Source organism: Triticum urartu, chromosome 6A (assembly GCF_056163025.1).
Source record: "Triticum urartu cultivar PI428250 chromosome 6A, HENAU_Tu73, whole genome shotgun sequence".
Taxonomy (NCBI): Eukaryota; Viridiplantae; Streptophyta; class Magnoliopsida; order Poales; family Poaceae; genus Triticum; species Triticum urartu.
In genome coordinates, this window is record NC_141878.1 from 83,465,076 (window position 1) to 83,487,788 (window position 22,713).

Genomic DNA, 22,713 nt, shown 5'->3' on the forward strand with positions numbered 1-22,713 from the left:
TCACAAGATCAGCATTACACAAATATGCATTAAATTCTTTCTTAATTCCCGCTCGATCCATAAAGTTTTCAGAAGGCCATTCACAAGGACGCACTGGAGCGTCTCTTGGTGGCTCTTCATCAGCATCACGCATTGCAAGCCTGGGTCCTTGCTTTCTTGAAGAACCACCTCGGAACATTTTCCTAAGCATATTTCTTCCTCTGAAAAATTTCTGAAATTTTTAGTAACATCAAAATAAAAGTAAACCAAACTCAATAATATTGATAGCAACTACTCCTACAAGTGCCTAGGACCTATATCATGCATCAAAACTACTTTTGACCATATAAATTTGACATGCAAGCTCAAGAATAGGGTCACCTAAGCAGCAAAAATTTGCAATGAATAAAGCACTAGATCAAAAACTAATTGTACCAATGGAGGAGTCAATACCAAGGAACAATCTCCCCAAGCAGTTTTGTGAGAGGTGCTTTGATCAAGGAGATCGAAAATGGCAGCAAAACGAGCTTGGACTCAGGTATGAACTGGATATTTGTGTTTGGGGGAGGAAGAAGGAGTGTGTGGGTGAAAGGATAAGTGGAGGAGGGCCAGCGTGGGCCCATGAGGCAGGGGGCGCGCCCAGGGGGGTAGGGCGCGCCCTCCACCCCCGTGGCCAGGTGGATGACCCCCCCTGGTGTGTTCTTAGTGCCAAATATTCTCAAATATTTCAGAAAAAATCATATTTAAATTTCAGGGCATTTGGAGAACTTTTATTTTTGGAGTATTTTTATATTGCACGGATAATCAAATAACAGATAGAAAAATACTAATTTTATTTTATTTAATATAAATAACAGAAAGTAAAAGGAGGGTACAGAAGGTTGTGCCTTCTAGTTTCATCCATCTCATGATCATCAAAAGGAATCCACTAACAAGGTTGATCAAGTCTTGTTAACGAACTCATTACGAATAACATGGAACCGGAGAAATTTCGAATAACACTATGTTACCTCAACGGGGATATGCACATCCCCAATAATAAGAATATCATATTTCTTCTTGACAGTAGGAAGAGTAAATTCAAAACCTCCAAATATAATCGATGGAATTTTTCCAATAGAGTTGATACTATGAACTTGAGGTTGTTTCCTCGGAAAGTGTACCGTATGCTCATTACCATTAGCATGAAAAGTGACGTTGCCTTTAGTGCAATCAATAACAGCCCCTGCAGTATTCAAAAAGGGTCTTCCAAGAATAATAGACATACTATCGTCCTCGGGAATATCAAGAATAACAAAGTCCGTTAAAATAGTAACGTTTGCAACTACAACAGCCACATCCTCACAAATACCGACAGGTATAGCAATTGATTTATCAGCCATTTGCAAACATATTTCAGTAGGTGTTAACTTATTCAAATCAAGTCTACGATATAAAGAGAGAGGCATAACACTAACACTGGCTCCAAGGTCACATAAAGCAGTTTTAACATAGTTTCTTTTAATGGAGCATGGTATAGTTGGTACACCGGGATTTCCAAGTTTCTTTGGTATTCCACCCTCAAAAGTATAATTAGCAAGCATGGTGGAAATTTCAGCTTCCGGTATCTTTCTTTTATTAGTAACAATTTCTTTCATGTACTTAGCATAAGGATTCATTTTAAGCATATCAGTTAATCGCATACGCAAAAAGATAGGTCTAATCATTTCAGCAAAGCGCTCAAAATCCTCATCATCCTTTTTCTTGGATGGTTTGGGAGGAAAAGGCATGGGTTTCTGAACCCATGGTTCTCTTTCTTTACCGTGTTTCCTAGCAACAAAGTCTTTCTTATCATAACGTTGATTCTTTATTGTGGGTTATCAAGATCAACAGCAGGTTCAATTTCTATATCATTATCATTACTAGGTTGAGCATCATCATGAACATTATTATTAGCATTATCACTAGTTTCAGGTTCATTACCAGATTGTGTTTCAGCATCAGAGATAGAAATATCGTTTGGGTTCTCAGGTGTTTCAATAACAGGTTCACTAGAAGCATGCAAAGTCCTATCATTTTTCTTTTTGTTCCTTTTAGAAGGACTAGGTGCATCTATATTATTTCTCTGAGAATCTTGCTCAATTCTCTTAGGGTGGCCTTCAGGATACAAAGGTTCCTGAGTCATTCTACCACCTCTAGTCATAACTCTAACATCGTTATCATTATTCTTACTATTCAATTCATTGAGCAAATCATTTTGAGCTTTAAGTACTTGTTATACTTGAGTGGTAACCATAGAAGCATGTTTACTAATAAGTTTAAGTTCAACTTTGACATTAGCCATATAATCACCCAAGTGTTCAAGAATATTTGAATTGTATTTCAATTGTCTACCAAAATAAGCATTAAATCTTCTTGCTTAACCATAAATTTATCAAACTCATCTAAGCATGGGCTAGCAAACTTAGTAAATGGGATTTTAGCTTTATCATATCTATAGAGAGAATTTACCTTTACTACCTGTGTCGGGTTATCAAGACCATGTACTTCTTTAATAGGTGATGGATCAAGATCATATGTTTCTTCAACAGGCGGTAAATTAAGACCATGTATTTCTTCAGTAGGAGGTAAATTCTTAACATCTTCAGCTTTAATACCTTTTTCTTTCATAGATTTCTTTGCCTCTTGCATATATTCAGGACTGAGAAATAGAATACCCCTCTTCTTCGGAGTTGGTTTAGGAATAGGCTCAGGAGCTGGCTCAGGAAGTTTCTAATTATTTTCATTTGTCAACATATTATTCAATAGAATTTCAGCTTCATCCGGTGTTCTTTCCCTGAAACAGAACCAGCACAACTATCCAGGTAATCTCTGGAAGCATCAGTTAGTCCATTATAAAAGATATCAAGTATTTCATTTTTCTTAAGAGGATGATCAGGCAAAGCATTAAGTAACTTGAGAAGCCTCCCCCAAGCTTGTGGGAGACTCTCTTCTTCAATTTGCACAAAATTATATATATCCCTTAAAGCAGCTTGTTTCTTATGAGGAGGGACATATTTAGCAGAGAAGTAATAAATCATATCCTGGGGACTATGCACACAACCAGGATCAAGAGAACTAAACCATATCTAAGCATCACCCTTTAATGAGAACGGAAATATTTTAAGGATATGAAAGTAACGAGTTCTCTCATCAGTAGTGAACAGGGGGCTATATCATTTAATTTAGTAAGATGTGCCACAACAGTTTCAGATTCATAGCCATGAAAAGGATCAGATTCAACCAAAGTAATTATATCAGGATCAACAGAGAATTCATAATCCTTACCAGTAACACAGATTGGTGAAGTAGCAAAAGCAGGGTCAGGTTTCATTCTAGCATTAAGAGATTGCTGCTTCCATTTAGCTAATAACCTCTTGAGTTCGTATCTATCTTTGCAAGCTAAAATAGCAAAAGAAGCTTCTTTATCAAAAACATAACCCTTAGGAATAACAGGTGAGTCTTCATCATCACTTTCATCAGTATTATCAGATTCAATAATTTCATTCTCTCTAGCCCTAGCAAGTTGTTCATCAAGAAATTCACCAAGTGGCACATTAGTATCAAGCATAGAAGTAGCTTCATCATAAGTATCATGTATAGCAGAAGTGGCATCATCAATAACATGCGACATATCAGAACGAATAGCAGAAGCAGGTTCAGGTGTCGCAAGCTTACTCAAAACAGAAGGTGAATCAAGTGCGGAGCTAGATGGTAGTTCCTTACCTCCCCTCGTAGTTGAGGGATAAATCTTAGTTCTTGGATCTTTCAAGTTCTTCATAATGATAAGAAGATATAAATCCCAAGTGACTCAAAGAATAGAGCTATGCTCCCCGACAACGGTGCCAGAAAATAGTCTTGATAACCCACAAGTATAGGGGGTCGCAACAGTTTTCGAGGGTAGAGTATTCAACCCAAATTTATTGATTCGACACAAGGGGAGCCAAAGAATATTCTCAAGTATTAGCAGTTGAGTTGTCAATTCAACCACACCTGGAAACTTAATATCTGCAGCAAAGTGTTTAGTAGCAAAGTAATATGATAATAGTGGTAACGATAGCAAAAGGTAATGATAACAAAAGTAATGTTTTTGGTATTTTGTAGTGATGATATCAATAGCAACAAAAAAGTAAATAAGCGAAGAACAATATATGGAAAGCTCGTAGGCAATGGATCGGTGATGGAGAATTATGCCGGATGCGGTTCATCATGTAACAATCATTACATAGGGTGACACAGAACTAGCTCCAGTTCATCAATGTAATGTAGGCATGTATTCCGAATATAGTCATACGTGCTTATGGACTTGCATGGCTTCTTTTATCCTACCCTCCCATGGCAGCGGGGTCCTAACGGAAACTAAGGGATATTAAGGCCTCCTTTTAATAGAGTACCAGAATAAAGCATTAGCACATAGTGAATATATGAACTCCTCAAACTATGGTCATCACCGGTAAGTATCCCGATTATTGTCACTTCGGGGTTAACGGATCATAACACATAATAGGTGACTATAGACTTGCAAGATAGGATCAAGAACTCTCATATATTGATGAAAACATAATAGGTTCAGATCTGAAATCATGGCACTCGGGACCTAGTGACAAGCATTAAGCATAGCAAAGTCATAGCAACATCAATCTGATAACATAGTGGATACTAGGGATCAAACCCTAACAAAACTAACTCGATTACATGATAGATCCCATCCAACCCATCACCGTCCAACAAGCCTACAATGGAATTACTCACGCACGGTGGTGAGTATCATGAAATTGGTGATGGAGGATGGTTGATGATGACGACGGCGACAGATTCCCCTCTCCGGAGCCCCGAACGGACTCCAGATCAGCCCACCCGAGAGGTTTTAGGGCTTGGCGGCGGCTCCGTATCGTAAAACGCGATGAGTTCTTCTCTCTGATTTTTTTCTCCCTGAAACCAAATATATAGAGTTGGAGTTGAGGTCGGAGGAGCTCCAGGGGGCCCACGAGGTAGGGGGGCAGGCGCTCCCCCACCCTCGTGGACAGGTGGTGGGCCCCCTGGCCTTCATATTTTGCAAGGATTTTTTATTATTTCCGAAAAGTTGTTCCGTGAAGTTTCAGGTCATTCCGAGAACTTTTGTTTCTGCACATAAATAACAACATGGCAATTCTACTGAAAACAGTGTCAGTCCGGGTTAGTTCCGTTCAAATCATGCAAGTTAGAGTCCAAAACAAGGGCAAAAGTGTTTGGAAAAGTAGATACGACGGAGACGTATCAGGCCTCCAGCGGAACAAGGTACTTGCTGTTCGCATTGGTCGTGGAGGAAGTCGGTGAGGCCTGCATTCTCAGCCAACTCATAAAAATCATCGTAAATCCCGGCTGCTCTCAAGAAATCATCACAAGGCCATTCACACGGCCGAACTTCCGCGGTGCGAGGGATATTATATTTGGGCCTCTTATCCTCCTCACTTTGCTTGTCCTTTGAGCTTCGGCTCGATGAGCCCCTCAAAAATCTCTTCATCATTTTCTTATAATTTCTGAAATTTTTAGGAACTTCAAAATAAAAGTGAACCAAACTCAACAAAATTGATAGCAACTACTCCACAAGTGCCTAGAGGATATATCATGCATTAAAACTACTTTTGACCATATAAATTTGACATGCAAGCTCAAGAACAGGGTCACCTAAGAAGCAAAAATTTGCAATGAATAAAGCACTAGAACAAAACTAATTGGGCCATTGGAGGAGTCACATACCAAAGAACAATCCCCCAAAGCATTTTTGTGAATGGAGCTTTGAGCGAGGAGGTCGAAAATGGCAGCAAGATGAGCAAGAACTCGGGTTTGAGCTGGCTAGTGTTTTTTTGGGAGGAAGAAGGAGTGTGTGGTGGCTGGAATAAGTGGAGGGGAGCCACCATGGGCCTACGAGGCAGGGGGCGCGCCCAGGGGGTGGGCGCGCCCTCCACCCTCATGGGCACGTGGCTGCTTCCCCTGTTATGTTTTCAGTGCCAGATATTCTAAAATATTCTAGAAAAATCATATTTAAATTTCAAGGCATTTGGAGAAATATTATTTTTGGGGTATTTTTTATTGCATGGATAATTCAGAAAACAGACATGATATACTATTTTTGCTTTATTTAATATAAATATCAGAAAGTAAAAGGAGGATACAGAGAGTTGTGTTTTCTAAATTCATCCATCTCATGCTCATCAAAAGGAATCCACTAACAAGGTTGATCAGGTCTTGTTAACAAACTCATTTCGAATAACATGAAACCGGAGAATTTTCGAATAACACTAGGTTGCCTCAACGGGTATATGCACATCCCCAACAATAAGAATATCATATTTCTTCTTGACAGTAGGAAGAGGAAATTCAAAACCTCCAATAGTAATTGTTGAAATTTTTCCAATGGAATTGATACTGTGGACTTGAGGTTGTTTCCTCGGAAAGTGTATCGTATGCTCATTACCATTAACATGAAAAGTGACATTGCCTTTGGTGCAATCAATAACAGCCCCTGCAGTATTCAAGAAGGGTCTTCCAAGAATAATAGACATACTATCGTCCTCGGGAATATCAAGAATAACAAAGTCCGTTAAAACAGTAACGTTTGCAACCACAACATGCACATCCTCACAAATACCGACAGGTATATCAGTTGATTTGTCAGCCATTTGCAAGGATATTTCAGTAGGTGTCAACTTATTCAAATCAAGTCTACGATATAAAGAGAGAGCCATAACACTAACACCGGCTCCAAGATCACATAAAGCAGTTTTAACATAGTTTCTTTTAATGGAGCATGGTATAGTTGGTACTCCTGGATCTCCAAGTTTCTTTGGTATTCCACCCTTAAAAGTATAATTAGCAAGCATGGTGGAAATTTCATCTTTCGGTATCTTTCTCTTATTTGTAACAATATCCTTCATATATTTAGCATAAGAATTCATTTTAAGCATATCGGTCAAACGCATACGCAAAAAGATAGGTCTAATCATTTCAGCAAAGCGCTCAAAATCCTCATCATCCTTTTTCTTGGATGGTTTAGGAAGAAAAGGCATGGATTTCTAAACCCATGGTTCTCTTTCTTTACCGTGCTTCATAACAACAAAGTCTCTCTTATCATAACGTTGATTCTTTGATTGTGGGTTATCAAGATCAACAGTAGGTTCAATCTCTATTTTATTATCATTACTAGGTTGAGCATCAACATGAACATCATCAGTAACATTACCACATTGTTTTTCAGCATCAGAAATAGAAATATCATTGGGATTCTTAGGTGTGTCTACAACAGGTTCACTAGAAGCATGCAAAGTCCTATCATTTTTCTTTTTCTTCCTCTTAGAAGGACTAGGTGCATCAACATTAGTTCTGTGAGAGTCCTGCTCAATTCTCTTATGATGGCCCTCATGATACAAAGGTTCCTGAGTCATTTTACCACCTCTAGTCATAAATCTAACAGCATTATCATTCTTCTTATTATTTAATTCATTGAGCAAATCATTCTGAACTTTAAGCACTTGTTCTACTTGAGTGGTAACCATCGAAGCATGTCTACTAATAAGTTTAAGTTCACCTTTAACACTAGACATATAATCACTCAAGTGTTCAATCATATAAGCATTATGTTTCAATTGTCTACCAACATAAGCATTGAAGTTTTCTTGCTTAACGATAAAGTTATCAAATTCATCCAAACATTGGCTAGCAAACTTAGCAGGAGGGATTTTAGCTTTATCATATCTATAGAGAGAGTTTACCTTTACTACCTGTGTCGGGTTATCAAGACCGTGTGTTTCTTCAATAGGTGGTGAATTAAGACCATGTATTTCTTAAACGGGAGGTAAATTCTTAACATCTTCAGCTTTAATACCTTTTTCTTTCATAGATTTCTTTGCCTCTTGCATATCTTCAGGACTGAGAAATAGAATACCTCTTTTCTTCGGAGTTGGCTTAGGAGTTGGTTCAGGAAGTGTCCAATTATTTTCATTAGTCAACATATTATTCAATAGCAATTCATCTTGATCAACAGCTCTTTCCCTGAAAACACAACCAGCACAACTATCCAGGTAATCTCTGGAAGCATCAGTTAGTCCATTATAAAAGATATCAAGTATTTCATTTTTCTTAAGAGGATGATCAGGCAAAGCATTAAGTAATTGGAGAAGCCTCCCCCAAGCTTGTGGGAGACTCTCTTCTTCAATTTGCACAAAATTATATATTTCCCTTAAAGAAGCTTGTTTCTTATGAGCGGGGAAATATTTAGCAGAGAAGTAGTAAATCATATCCTGGGGACTACGCACACAACCAGGATCAAGAGAATTAAACCATATCTTAGCGTCACCCTTTAATGAGAACGAAAATAATTTAAGGATATAATAGTAGCGAGTTTTCTCATCATTAGTGAACAGGGTAGCTATATCATTTAATTTCGTAAGATGTGCCACAACAGTTTCAGATTCATAGCCATAAAAAGGATCAGATTCAACCAAAGTAATTATCTCAGGATCCACAGAGAAATCATAATCCTTATCAGTAATAAAGATAGGTGAAGTAGCATAAGCAGGATCATATTTCATTCTAGCATTCAAAGACTTGTCTTTAAGCTTGGCTAATAATTTCTTAAGATCATTTCTATCATTGCAGGCAAGCAAGTCTCTAGCAGTTTCTTCATCCATAACACAACCCTCAGGAACAATAGACAATTCAAATCTAGGGGGAGAATCTTCATCATCACTTTCATCAATATTATCAGTTTCAATAATTTCATTCTCTCTAGCCCTAGCAAGTTGTTTATCAAGAAATTCACCAAGTGGTACAGTAGTATCAAGCATAGAAGTAGTTTCATCATAAGTATCATGCAAAGCAGAAGTGGCATCATCAATAACATGCGACATATCAGAATTAATAGCAGAAGCAGGTTTAGGTGTCGCAAGCTTACTCAAAACAGAAGGTGAATCAAGTGCAGAGCTAGATGGCAGTTCCTTACCTCCCCTTGTAGTTGAGGGAAAAATCTTGGTTCTTTGATCTTCCAAGTTCTTCATAGTGATAAGCATATATAAATCCCAAGTGACTCAAAGAATAGAGCTATGCTCCTCGGCAATGACGCCAGAAAATAGTCTTGATAACCCACAAGTATAGGGGATCACAACAGTTTTTGAGGGTAGAGTATTCAACCCAAATTTATTGATTCGACACAAGGGGAGCCAAAGAATATTATCAAGTATTAGCAGCTGAGTTGTCAATTCAACCACACATGGAAACTTAATATCTGCAGCAAAGTATTTAGTAGCGAAGTAATATGATAGTAGTGGTAATGGTAGCAAAAGTAATATATTTGGGTTTTATAGTGATTGTGACAATAGCAGAGAAAAGTAAATAAGCGAAGTACAATATATGGAAAGCTCGTAGGCAATGGATCAGTGATGGAGAATTATGCCGGATGCGATTATTCATGAAACAGTTATAACATAGGGTGACACAGAACTATCTCTAATTCATTAATGTAATGTAGACATGTATTCCGAATATAGTCATATGTGCTTATGGAAAAGAACTTGCATGACATCTTTTGTCCTACCCTCCCGTGGCAGCGGGGTCCTATTGGAAACTAAGGGATATAAAGGCCACCTTTTAATAGAGTACCGGACCAAAGCATTAACACATAGTGAATACATGAACTCCTCCAACTACGGTCATCACCGGAAGTGGTCCCGATTATTGTCACTTCGGGGTTGTCGGATCATAACACATAGTAGGTGACTATAGACTTGCAAGATAGGATCAAGAATTCACATATATTCATGAAAACATAATAGGTTCAGATCTGAAATCATGGCACTCGGGCCCTAGTGGCAAGCATTAAGGATAGCAAAGTCATAGCAACATCAATCTCAGAACATAGTGGATACTTGGGATCAAACCCTAACAAAACTAACTCGATTACATGATAAATCTCATCCAACCCATCACCGTCCAGCAAGCCTACGATGGAATTACTCACACACGGCGGTGAGCATCTTGAAATTGGTGATGGAGGAAGGTCGATGATGACGATGGCGATGGATTACCCTCTCTGGAGCCCCGAACGGACTCTAGACCGGCCCTCCCGAGAGAGTTTAGGGCTTGGCGGCGGCTCCGTATCGTAAAACACGATGAATCCTTCTCTTTGATTTTTTTCTCCCCGGATCTGAATATATGGAGTCAAGGTGGACGTCGGTGGAGCGTCAAGGGGCCCACGAGGCAGGGGGTGCGCCCCCACCCTCATGGACAAGGTGTGGGCCCCCTGACGTGGATCTTTCTTCCAGTATTTTTTATATATTCCAAAATAATTCTCCGTTGATTTTCAGGTCATTCCGAGAACTTTTATTTGTGCACAAAAATAACACCATGGCAATTCTGCTGAAAATAGCGTCAGTCCGGGTTAGTTCCATTCAAATCATGCAAGTTAGAGTCCAAAACAAGGGCAAAAGTGTTTGGAAAAGTAGATACGATGGAGACGTATCAGTCCCTCGGGCTGTTGATCCAGTTGAGGCCGAAGGAGATTTCCATTAGCACGACAGTGTGGCGACGGTGATGATGAAGTTACCGGCGCAGGGCTTCGCCTAAGCACTACGACAATATGACCGAGGTGTGTAACTGTGGAGGGGGGCACCACACACGGCTAAGACAAATCTTGGAGTGCCTTTGGGGTTCCCCCATGCCCACGTATATAAAGGAGGGGGGAAGAGGAGGCCGGCCTAGGAGGGGTGCGCATATAGGGGGAGTCCAACTAGGATTCCCAATCCTAGTTGGAGTCCCGTTCCTTTTCCAAGAGGGGGAAAGAGTGAAGGAGTAGGAGAAGGAGAAGGAAAGAGAAGGGGTGTTGCCCCCTCCCTAGTCCAATTCAGACTTGCCATGAGGGGGGGGGGCGGCCACCCCTTGGCCCTTCTCTCCTTTCCCGTATGGCCCATTAAGGCCCACTACTTCCCCCGACGAATTTTCGTAACTCTTCATTACTCCAAAAAATACCCGAATCACTCAGAACCTTTCCGATGTCCGGATATAGCCTTCCAATATATTGATCTTTACGTCTCGACCATTTCGAGACTCCTCGTCATGTCCGTGATCTCATCTGGGACTACGAACAACCTTCGATACATCAAATCACATAACTCATAATACAAATCGTAATCGAACGTTAAGTGTGCGGACCCAAAGGATTCGAGAACTATGTAGACATGACCGAGACTCATTTCCGGTCAATAACCAATAGCGGAACCTAGATGCTTATATTGGCTCCTACATATTCTACGAAGATCTTTATCGGTCAAACCGCATAACAACATACGTTGTTCCCTTTGTCATCGGTATGTTACTTGCCCGAGATTCGATCATCGGTATCATCATACCTAGTTCAATCTCGTTACTGGTAAGTCTCTTTACTCGTTTCGTAATGCAACATCCCGCAACTAACTCATTCGTCACATTGATTGCAAGGCTTATAGTGATGTGCATTAGCGAGAGGGCCCAGAGATACCTCTCCGACAATCAGAGTGACAAATCCTAATTTCGATCTATGCCAACTCAACAAACACCATCGGAGACACTTGTAGAGCATCTTTATAATCACCCAGTTATGTTGTGATGTTTGATAGCACACTAAGTGTTCCTCTGGTATTCGGGAGTTGCATAATCTCATAGTCATAGGAACATGTATAAGTTATGGAGAAACCAATAGAAACAAACTAAACGATCAAAGTGATAAGCTAATGGATGGGTCTTGTCCATCACATCATTCTCTAGTGATGTGATCATGTTCATCAAATCACAACACAAGTCTATGGTCAGGAAACTTAACCATCTTTGATTAACGAGCTAGTCAAGTAGAGGCATACTATGGACACTCTGTTTGTCTATGTATTTTCACATGTACTAAGTTTCCGGTTAATACAATTCTAGAATGAATAATAAACATTTTTCATGATATAAGGAAATATAAATAACAACTTTATTATTGCCTCTAAGGCATATTTCCTTCGGTCTCCAATTTGCACTAGAGTCAATAATCTAGTTCACATCGCCATGTGATTTAACACCAATAGTTCACATCTTTATGTGATTAGTTCACATATCCATGTGACTAATATCCAAAGGGTTTACTAGAGTCAATAATCTGGTTCACATTGCTATGTGATTAACACCCAAAGAGTGATCATGTTTTGCTTGTGAGAGAAGTTTAGTCAAGGGGTCTGCCACATTCGGAGCCGTATGTATTTTGCAAATTTTCTATGTCTTCAATGCTCTGCACGCAGCTACTCTAGCTAATCACTCTCACTTTCAATATGTATCTAGATCGAGACTTAGAGTCATCTAGATCGGTGTCAAAGCTTGCATCGACGTAACTCCTTACGACGAGCTCTTTGTCACCTCCATAACCGAGAAACATTTCCTTATTCCACTAAGGATAATTTTGACTGTTGTTTAGTGATCCACTCTTGGATCACTATTGTACCCTTTTGCCAAACTCATGGTGAGGTACACAATAGGTCTAGTACACAGCATATCATACTTTATAGAACCTATGACTAAGGCATAGGGAATGACTTTTCATTCTATTTCTATTTTCTGCCGTGGTCGGGTTTTGAGTCTTTACTCAACTTCACACCTTGCAACATAGGCAAGAACAACTTCTTTGACTGTTCCATTTTGAACTACTTCAAAAACTTGTCAAGGTATGTACTCGTTGAAAAAAATTATCAAGCGTCTTGTTCTATCTCTATAGATCTTGATGCTCAATATGTAAGAAGCTTCACCAAGGTCTTTCTTTGAAAAACTCCTTTCAAACACTCCTTTATGCTTTCTGAAAATTCTACATTATTTTCGATCAACAATATGTCATTCACATATACTTATCAGAAATGTTGTAGTGCTCCCACTCACTTTCTTGTAAATACAGGCTTCACCGCAAATCTGTATAAAACTATATGCTTTGATAAACTCATCAAAGTGTATATTCCAACTCCAAGATGTTTGCGCCAGTCCATAGATGGATCGCTGGAGATTGCACACTTTGTTAGCACCTTTAGGATTGACAAACCTTTCTTGTTGTATCATATACAACTCTTCTTTAAGAAATCCATTAAGGAATGCAATTCTGACATCCATTTGCCAGATTTCATGAAATGTGGCAATTGCTAACATGATTCGGGCAAACTTAAGCATCGCTACGAGTGAGAAAATCTCATCGTAGTCAACACCTTAAACTTGTTGAATTTGTTTTTGACAATTCGAGCTTTGTAGATAGTAACACTACTATCAGCGTCCGTCTTCCTCTTGAAGATCCATTTATTCTCAATGGCTTGCCGATTAACGGTCAACTCCACCAAATTCCACACTTTGTTCTCATACATGGATTCTATCTCAGATTTCATGGCCTCAAGCCATTTTGCGGAATCTAGGCTCATCATCGCTTCCTCAGAGTTCATAGGTTCGTCATGCTCAAGTAACATGACCTCCAGAACAGGATTACCATACTACTCTGGTGCGGATCTTACTCTGGTTGACCTACGAGGTTCGGTAGTAACTTGATCAGAAGTTTTCATGATCATCATCATCAGCTTCCTCACTAATTGGTGTAGGAATCACTGGAACTGATTTCTGTGATGAACTACTTTCCAATAAGGGAGCGGGTACAATTACCTCATCAAGTTTTATTTTCCTCCCACTCACTTCTTTCGAGAGAAACTCCTTCTCTAGAAAGGATCCACTCTTAGCAACAAAGGTCTTGCCTTCGGATCTGTGATAGAAGGTGTACCCAATAGTTTCTTTTGGGTATCCTATGAAGACGCACTTCTCCAATTTGGGTTTGAGCTTATCAGGTTGAAACTTTTTCGCATAAGCATCGCAACCCCAAACTTTAAGAAATGACAGCTTAGGTTTCTTGCTAAACTACGGTTCATACAGTGTCGTCTCAACGGATTTTTAGACGGTGACATATTTAACGTGAATGTAGATGTCTCTAATGCATAATCCCAAAACGATAGTGGTAATTCGTAAGAGACATCATAGGTTGCACCATATCTAATAAAGTACGGTTATGACATTCGAACACACCATTACAATGTGGTGTTCCAGGTGGCGTGAGTTGTGAAACTATTCCACATTGTTTCAAATGATGACCAAACTCGTAACTCAAATATTTGTTTCGGCGATCAGATCATAGAAACTTTATTTTCTTGTTACGATGATTTTCCACTTCACTCTGAAATTCTTTGAACTTTTCAAACGTTTCAGACTTATGTTTCATCAAGTATATATACCCATATCTGCTCAAATCATCTGTGAAGGTCAGAAAATAACGATACCCGTTGCGAGCCTTAATACTTATTGGACTGCACACATCAGTATGTATTATTTCCAGCAAGTCCGTTGCTCGCTCCATTGTTCCGAAGAACGGAGTCTTGGTCATCTTGCCCATGAGGCATGGTTCGCAAGCATCAAGTGATTCCAAAAGTCCATCAGCAAGGAGTTTCTTCATGCGCTTTACACCAATATGACCTAAACGGCAGTGCCACATATAAGTTGCACTATCATTATTAACTTTGCATCTTTTGGCTTCAATATTATGAATATGTGTATTACTATGATCGAATTCAATAAACCATTTATATTGAGTGTATGACCATAGAAGGTTTTATTCATGTAAATGGAACCACAATTATTCTTTGACTTAAATGAATAGTCGTATTGCAATAAACATGATCCAATCATATTTATGCTCAATGCAAATATCAAATAACATTTATTTTAGGTTCAACACTAATCCCGAAGGTAAAGGGAGTGTGTGATGGTGATCTTATCAACCTTGGAATCACTTCCAACTCACATCATCACCTCACGCTTAACTAGTCTCTGTTTATTTTGCAACTCCCGTTTCGAGTTACTACTCTTAGCAACTGAACCAGTATCAAATACTGAGGGGTTGCTATAAACACTAGTAAAGTACACGTCAATAACATGTATATCAAATATACCTTTGTTCACTTTGCCATCCTTCTTATCTGCCAAGTATCTAGGACAGTTCCACTTCCAGTGACCATTTCCTTTGCAGTAGAAGCACTCAGTTTCAGGCTTGGGTCTAGCTTTGGGCTTCTTCATGGGAGTGGCAACTTGCTTGCCATTCTTCTTGAAGTTCCCTTTCTTTCCCTTGCCCTTTTACTTGAAACTAGTGGTCTTGTCAACCATCAATACTTGATGCTTTTCTTGATTTCTACCTTCGCTGATCTCAGCATCGCGAAGAGCTCAGGAATCATTTTCGTCATCCCTTACATATTATAGTTCATCACGAAGTTCCAGTAACTTGGCGATAGTGACTAGAGAACTCTGTCAATCACTATCTTATCTGGAAGATTAACTCCCAGTTGATTCAAGCGATTGTAGTACTCAGACATTCTGAGCACATGCTCACTGGTTAAGCTATTCTCCTCCATCTTGTAGGCAAAGTACTTGTTAGAGGTCTCATACCTCTTAACACAGGCATGAGTCTGAAATACCAATTCCAGCTCTTGGAACATCTCATATGCTCTGTGGCGTTCAAAACATTTTTGAAGTCCCGGTTCTAAGACGTTAAAGTATGGTGCACTAAACTATCAAGTAGTCATCATACAGAGCTTGTAAAACGTTCATAACGTCTGCATCTGCTCCTGCAAAAGGTCCGTCACCTAGTAGTGCATCAAGGACATAATTCTTCTGTGCAACAATGAGGATAATCCTCAGATCACGGATCCAGACTGCATCATTGTTACTATTATCTTTCAACTTATTTTTCTCTAGGAACATATCAAAAATAAATGGGGAGCTATAACATGAGCTATATATTGATCTACAACATAATTTGCAAATAATATCAGGACTAAGTTCATGATAAATTAAAGTTTAATTAATCATATTACTTAAGAACTCCCACTTATATAGACATCCCTCTAGTCATCTAAATGATCACGTGATCCATATCAACTAAACCATGTCCGATCATCATGTGAGATGGAGTAGTTTTCAATGGTGAGCATCACTATGTTGTTCATATCTACTATATGATTCACGTTCGACCTTTCGGTCTCAGTGTTCTGAGGCCATATCTGCATATGCTAGGCTGGTCAAGTTTAACCTGAGTATTCCGTGTGTGCAAAACTGGCTTGCACCTGTTGTATGTGAAGGTAGAGCTTATCACACCCGATCATCACGTGGTGTCTCGGCACGATGAACTGTCGCAATGGTGCATACTCAGGGAGAACACTTATACCTTGAAATTTAGTGAGGGATCATCTTATAGTGCTACCGCCGTACTAAGCAAAATAAGATGCATAAAAGATAAACATCACATGCAATCAAAATATGTGACATGATATGGCCATCATCATCTTGTGCCTTTGATCTCCATCTCCAAAGTACCGTTATGATCTCCATCGTCACCGGCATGACACCATGATCTCCATCATCTTGATCTCTATCAACATGTCATCACATGGTCGTCTCACATACTATTGCTTTTGCAACTATTGCTATCGCATAGCGATAAAGTAAAGCAATTAGATGGCGCTTGCATCTTATCCAATAAAGAGACAACCATAAGGCTCTTGCTAGTTGTCGATAACTTTAACAAAACATGATCATCTCACACAATAATTTATATCTCATCAAGACTTGACCATATCACATCACAACATGCCCTGCAAAAACAAGTTAGACATCCTCTACTTTGTTGTTGCAAGTTTTACGTTGCTGCTACGGGCTTAGCAAGAACCGTTCTTACCTACGCATCAAAAACCACAACGCGGTATAGTGATTGCTTTTTGATCTTCATAAAGAACCCTGTTCATTGAATCCGATTCAACTAAAGTTGGAGAAACTGACACCCGCCAGCCACCTGTGTGCAAAGCACGTCGGTAGAACCAGTCTCATGAACGCGGACATGTAATGTCGGTCCGGGCCGCTTCATGCAACAATACCGCCGAATCAAGAAACAACTAGTGACGGCAAGCAATATGTATATACCCACGCCCACAACTCCTTTGTGTTCTACTCGTGCATATAACATCTATGCATAGACCTGGCTCTGATGCCACTGTTGGGGAACGCAGTATTTCAAAAATTTACCTACAATCACGCAAGATCTATCTAGGAGATGCATAGCAACGAGGGGGGAGAGTGTGTCTACATACCCTCGTAGACCAAAAGCGGAAGCGTTTAGTAACGTGGTTGATGTAGTCGAATGTCTTCGTGATCTAACCGATCCAAGTACCGAACATACGACACCTCCGCATTCAGCACACGTTCATCTCGATGACGTCCCTCGGGCTCTTGATCCAGTTGAGGCCGAAGGAGAGTTCCGTCAGCACGACGGCATGGCGACGGTGATGGTGAAGTTACCGGTGTAGGGCTTCGCCTAAGCACTACGACGATATGACCGAGGTGTGTAACTGTGGAGGGGGGCACCGCACACGGCTAAGACAAATCTTGTAGTGCCTTTGGGGTGCCCCCCTGCCCACGTATATAAAGGAGGGGGGAAGAGGAGGCTGGCCTAGGAGGGGCACGCCTATAGGGGGACTCCAACTAGGATTCTCAATCCTAGTTGGAGTCCCCTTCCTTTTCCAAGATGGAAGAGAGGGAAGGAGTAGGAGAGGGAGAACGAAAGAGAGGGGGAGCCGCCCCTCCCTAGTCCAATTCGGACTTGCCATGGGAGGGGCGCGGCCACCCCTTGAGGCCCTTCTCTCCTTTCCCGTATGGCCCATTAAGGCCCACTACTTCCCCCGGCGAATTCCTGTAACTCTCCGGTACTCCGAAACATACCCGAATCACTCAGAACCTTTCCAATGTCCGAATATAGTCTTCCAATATATCGATCTTTACATCTCGACCATTTCGAGACTCCTCATCATGTCCGTGATCTCATCCTTGACTCTGAACAACCTTCGATACATCAAATCACATAACTCATAATACAAATCGTCATTGTACGTTAAGCGTGCGGACCCTACGGGTTCGAGACCTATGTAGACATGATCGAGACACATCTCTGGTCAATAACCAATAGCGGAACCTCGATGCTCATATTGGCTCCTACATATTCTCATAGTCATAGGAACATGTATAAGTTATGGAGAAAACAATAGCAATAAACTAAACGATCAAAGTGCTAAGCTAAAGGATGGGTCTTGTCCATCACATCATTCTCTAATGATGTGATCCTGTTCATCAAATCAGAACACATGTCTATGGTCAGGAAACTTAACCATCTTTGATTAACAAGCTAGTCAAGTAGAGGCATACTAGGGGCACTATTTGTCTATGTATTCACACATGTTCTAAGTTTCCGGTTAATACAATTCTAGCATGAATAATAAACATTTATCACGATATAAGGAAATATAAATAACAACTTTATTATGCCTCTAGGGCATATTTTCTTCATGTGTATAGGGGTTACAAGAATTGAATTACCTCCAGATCGTATTGGCTAAACCCTAGCTGTCTAGCCTATCCATCTTTCGATAGCCTCTACGGACTATATCCTCCGGTTTATATACACACCGGACGGGCCTAGGGTTGTACAGATTCGGCTTCCAGAGGAAGGAAACATTACACCCGGACACCAAACTTGCTGTTCTACGCACATAGGAGTCCCACCCGGACACGGGGATAATCTTCTGCTTCGTCTTCACGGCCCATCAGTCTGGCCCATATCGAATAGACCGGACACCCGTGGACCTCCTAATCCAGGACTCCCTCACATAGCACAGAGCCCAGAGCCAGCCTCTACATCCTCCCTCCACCTCCTTCCTGACCTCCAATATGGCCGGAAATTCCAAGGGTGCCGTCACGATGGCGACCAAAGAGAAGGCGGCAAGCAAGAGGGGTTGTGGCTCTTGGGGAACTTAGTATTTCAAAATTTTGCCTACGATCATGCAAGATCTATCTAGGAGAAGTATAGCGACGAGCGGGGAGAGTGTGTCCATGTACCCTCATAGACCAAAAGAGGAAGCGTTAAGTAACGTGGTTGATGTAGTCGAACGTCTTCACCATCCAACCGATCAAGTACCGAACGCACAACACATCCGCGATCTGCACACGTTTAGCTCGGTGACGTCCCTCGAACTCTAGATCCAGCTGAGGCCGAGGGAGAGTTTCTTCAGCACAACAGCGTGTTGACGGTGATGATGAAGTTACTGACGCAGGGCTTCGCCTAAGCACTACGACAATATGACCGAGGTGGAAAACTGTGGAGGGGGCACCGCACACGGCTAAGAGATCAACTTGTGTGTCTATGGGATGCCCCCTCCCCCATATATAAAGGAGTAGAAGAGGGTGTCGTGGTTCTAAGTCTGACAGTAGAATGGGGGTAGGAATGTAGAGGCAAGATCCTAGCTATGGAGGAGTTGTACACATGAGTTTTACGAGTTCAGGCCCTTCTCGGAGGAAGTAACAGCCCTACGTCTCGGAGCCCGGAGACGGTCGACTGGATTATATGCGTGTGTGTTACAGGGGTGCGAACCCTTGTCCCTGAGGAGGGGGGTGGCTTATATAGAGTTCGCCAGACCCCTCCCGCCCTCAGTTTCAAAGGGTTTAAGGTACATAAAGATGGAGACGTTACTGGTAACGCCCGTAATAAAAGTACATAATAACCATTAAAGCTATGACTTAAATCCCGACCGTTGCAGAGTGGAGTGGCTCTAGATCTTCAGGTAGTCGAGTGGTTGTTCGTACGGTCGAGTGTCTTCAAGACTGTCGAGTGGAACATGGCTTTAGGGTCGAGTGGATGATGATTTTTCTTCGACTGCTTCTGGTTCTTTTAGGGATGTCCTTGGGGAGGGTATCCTGAACAGATCCATGACCCTACCCTAGGTACATAGCTTCATCAGAGGGGGCCGGCTGGCCTCATGGGTTGCGCCCCAAGGGGGGAATCCTACTCCTACTAGGAGTAGGTTCCCCCCTTTCCTAGTCCAACTAAGAGGGGAAGGAAAGGGAAGAGGGAGAGAAGGAAAGTTGGGCCGGCCCCCCTCCCCAATTTGGATTGGGCTTGGGGGGGCGCGCCCCTCCACTTGGCCGCCTCCTCCTCTCTTCCACTAAAGCCCATGAAGGCCCATTAACACCCCCCGGGGGGGTTTCGGTAACCCCCCGGTACTCCGGGAAATGCCCGAACTTATCTGAAACCTTTCCAGTGTCCAAACATAACCTTCCAATATATAAATCTTTATGTCTCGACCATTTCGAGACTCCTCGTCATGTACGTGATCTCATCCGGGACTCCGAACAACCTTCGGTATGTCAAATCACATAACTCACAATACATATCGTCATCAAACATTAAGCGTGCGGACCCTACGGGTTCGAGAACTATGTAGACATGACCGAAACTCATCTCCGGTCAATAACCAATAGCGGAACCTGGATGCTCATATTGGTTCCTACATATTCTACGAAGATCTTTATCGGTCAAACCACATAACAACGTACGTTGTTCCCTTTGTCATCGGTATGTTACTTTCCCAAGATTCGATCGTCGGTATCATCATACCTAGTTCAAACACATATTCACCTGCCGATCTGGGGTCTCTTCAAACACACACATTCACCTGCCGCTCCTAGTCGGTCAAGAAAGCCAACCCGAGTGACGAGAGGACACATGTGATACAGATGTGCGGGGGCCTTGGAATCCAAATGAGGAACAAGAGTACCTTCCCAGCGATGATCCTTCCTGAGTCCGTCCGGGGCTGGCAGTCAACCTGGTTTTACTGTAAGGACCAGCCGACACCGGGCCAGTCGACTGGACTTCCCCCCTTTTCCCTGGCTCGAGTGGAGAAGCCCTCCTCCTTGAGGGTGATCCCAGAAGAGAAGGCGCAGGTCAAGGCGTTGTTCGATCGGGTCGTCCAACTTGTCCGCGACGGGGTCACTAGGATGGACCTGCTGGAGGTCTTTCTCAATCGACGCATCCAACCGCTCCAAGCCCATGACCATCCGATGTGGATGTACTCGGGTCTCGAGGACTCCACTCGGATCCACCCGGAGGAAGTTAGCGAAGACACGGTGGAGAAGTGGCTGAGAGGAATCACCGGCAACAAAGATAATCCCCGGGGGTCTAGGAGGGTGATTCCGTTCGACCATTCGCACCAGCTGGAACAGGTGTGATTCTGCATTGTCAAGTATCTTCTCGATTCATTGTGCAGCACTTTGTTGATGGTCGACTGTATTTCTTTTGCTCGTTGTCCTTTCAGGCTCTCATTGATATGTACTCGATGCCCAATGGAGTGCAGGAGCAAGACGTCGAGGAAGGGGCGAGCGGGGGTGAGAGTGGCGAGTGGCACTCGGATGCAGAGGAGGACGAGGAGAGCGACGACTCGAGTGATGACGAAGAGGTCGATTCGCCTCCTTGCAAAGAGAGGAGATCCAAGCATGCTCATGACCCGACGAGCACCCCGGTCCTGGCGACCGCGCTGACTGGGCAAACTTCGAAGCGCCCTCGGACATCTTCCTCAGCGCCGACTAAGAAGGCATCGAAGCAGCTCAAGGTTGTGCCGCCTCCTGCGCCAAAAGCATCAAAAGCCACCTCCTCTAAACCACCAAAGGCTTTGCCCAGAATCAAAGTGATCGTCCCCACCATCTCTGGGTAATCATCTGATCTGTTCTTTTCGTCGACTCGAGCAACAGAACATAACCGACTGAGTGTGGACATTTGCAGTGCCGCTACATCGGGAACCTCTTCCTACCAATATCGATACAAGGAGATGGAAGACGCGGTTACCTCCAACCCAGGTAAAAACTCTTATGATCTTGTTCTTGATTACTCGGTTATTTGAATTCTAGCGATTCACTTGGGGTCGACTGATCTCTCTGCAGCTCCACCCAACATCATCGATCTTCCAGATGATGATGAAGATGTGGCCCCTAGGCCCAGAAAGAACAAAAAAGTAGCAGCTGGCAAGAGGTCTCAGCAGGGACCAATGACAACACCAACCGTCCGTCAATCTGAAAACGCAGGCGGGGCCTCTGTAACTTTCGATGTACCCTTGTCGAGTGAGCGCCCTGCACCGTCGATTGTACCGGTGTTTCCTTCAGTCGTCCAATCTGACGCTCCGGAGCTCCAAGCTGCCGCACCTGGGTCGTCTGCTCCCTTCTTCACCAACTACCATGTTACGAAAAACCAGTTGGACGCGGCTGCGGAAGCCATCCATCAGGCTAACATGATGATGGAGCGGATGAATACGGTGCACAAGAATAGCTGTCGGTGTCAAAACCGGCGGATCTCGGGTAGGGGGTCCCGAACTTTGCGTCTAGGCCGGATGGTAACAGGAGGCAGGGGACACAATGTTTTACCCAGGTTCGGGCCCTCTTGATGGAGGTAAAACCCTACGTCCTGCTTGATTAATATTGATGATATGGGTAGTACAAGAGTAGATCTACCACGAGATCAGAGAGGCTAAACCCTAGAAGCTAGCCTATGGTATGATTATCTGTTGTCCTACGGACTAAAACCCTCTGGTTTATATAGACACCGGAGAGGGTTAGGGTTACACAAGGTCGGTTACAAAGGAGGAGATATCCATATCCGTATTTCCTAGCTTGCCTTCCACGCCAAGTAGAGTCCTATCTGGACACGAGACGAAGTCTTCAATCTTGTATCTTCATAGTTTGTCTGTCCGGCCAAAGGATATAGTCCGGCTGTCCGGTGACCCCCTAATCCAGGACTCC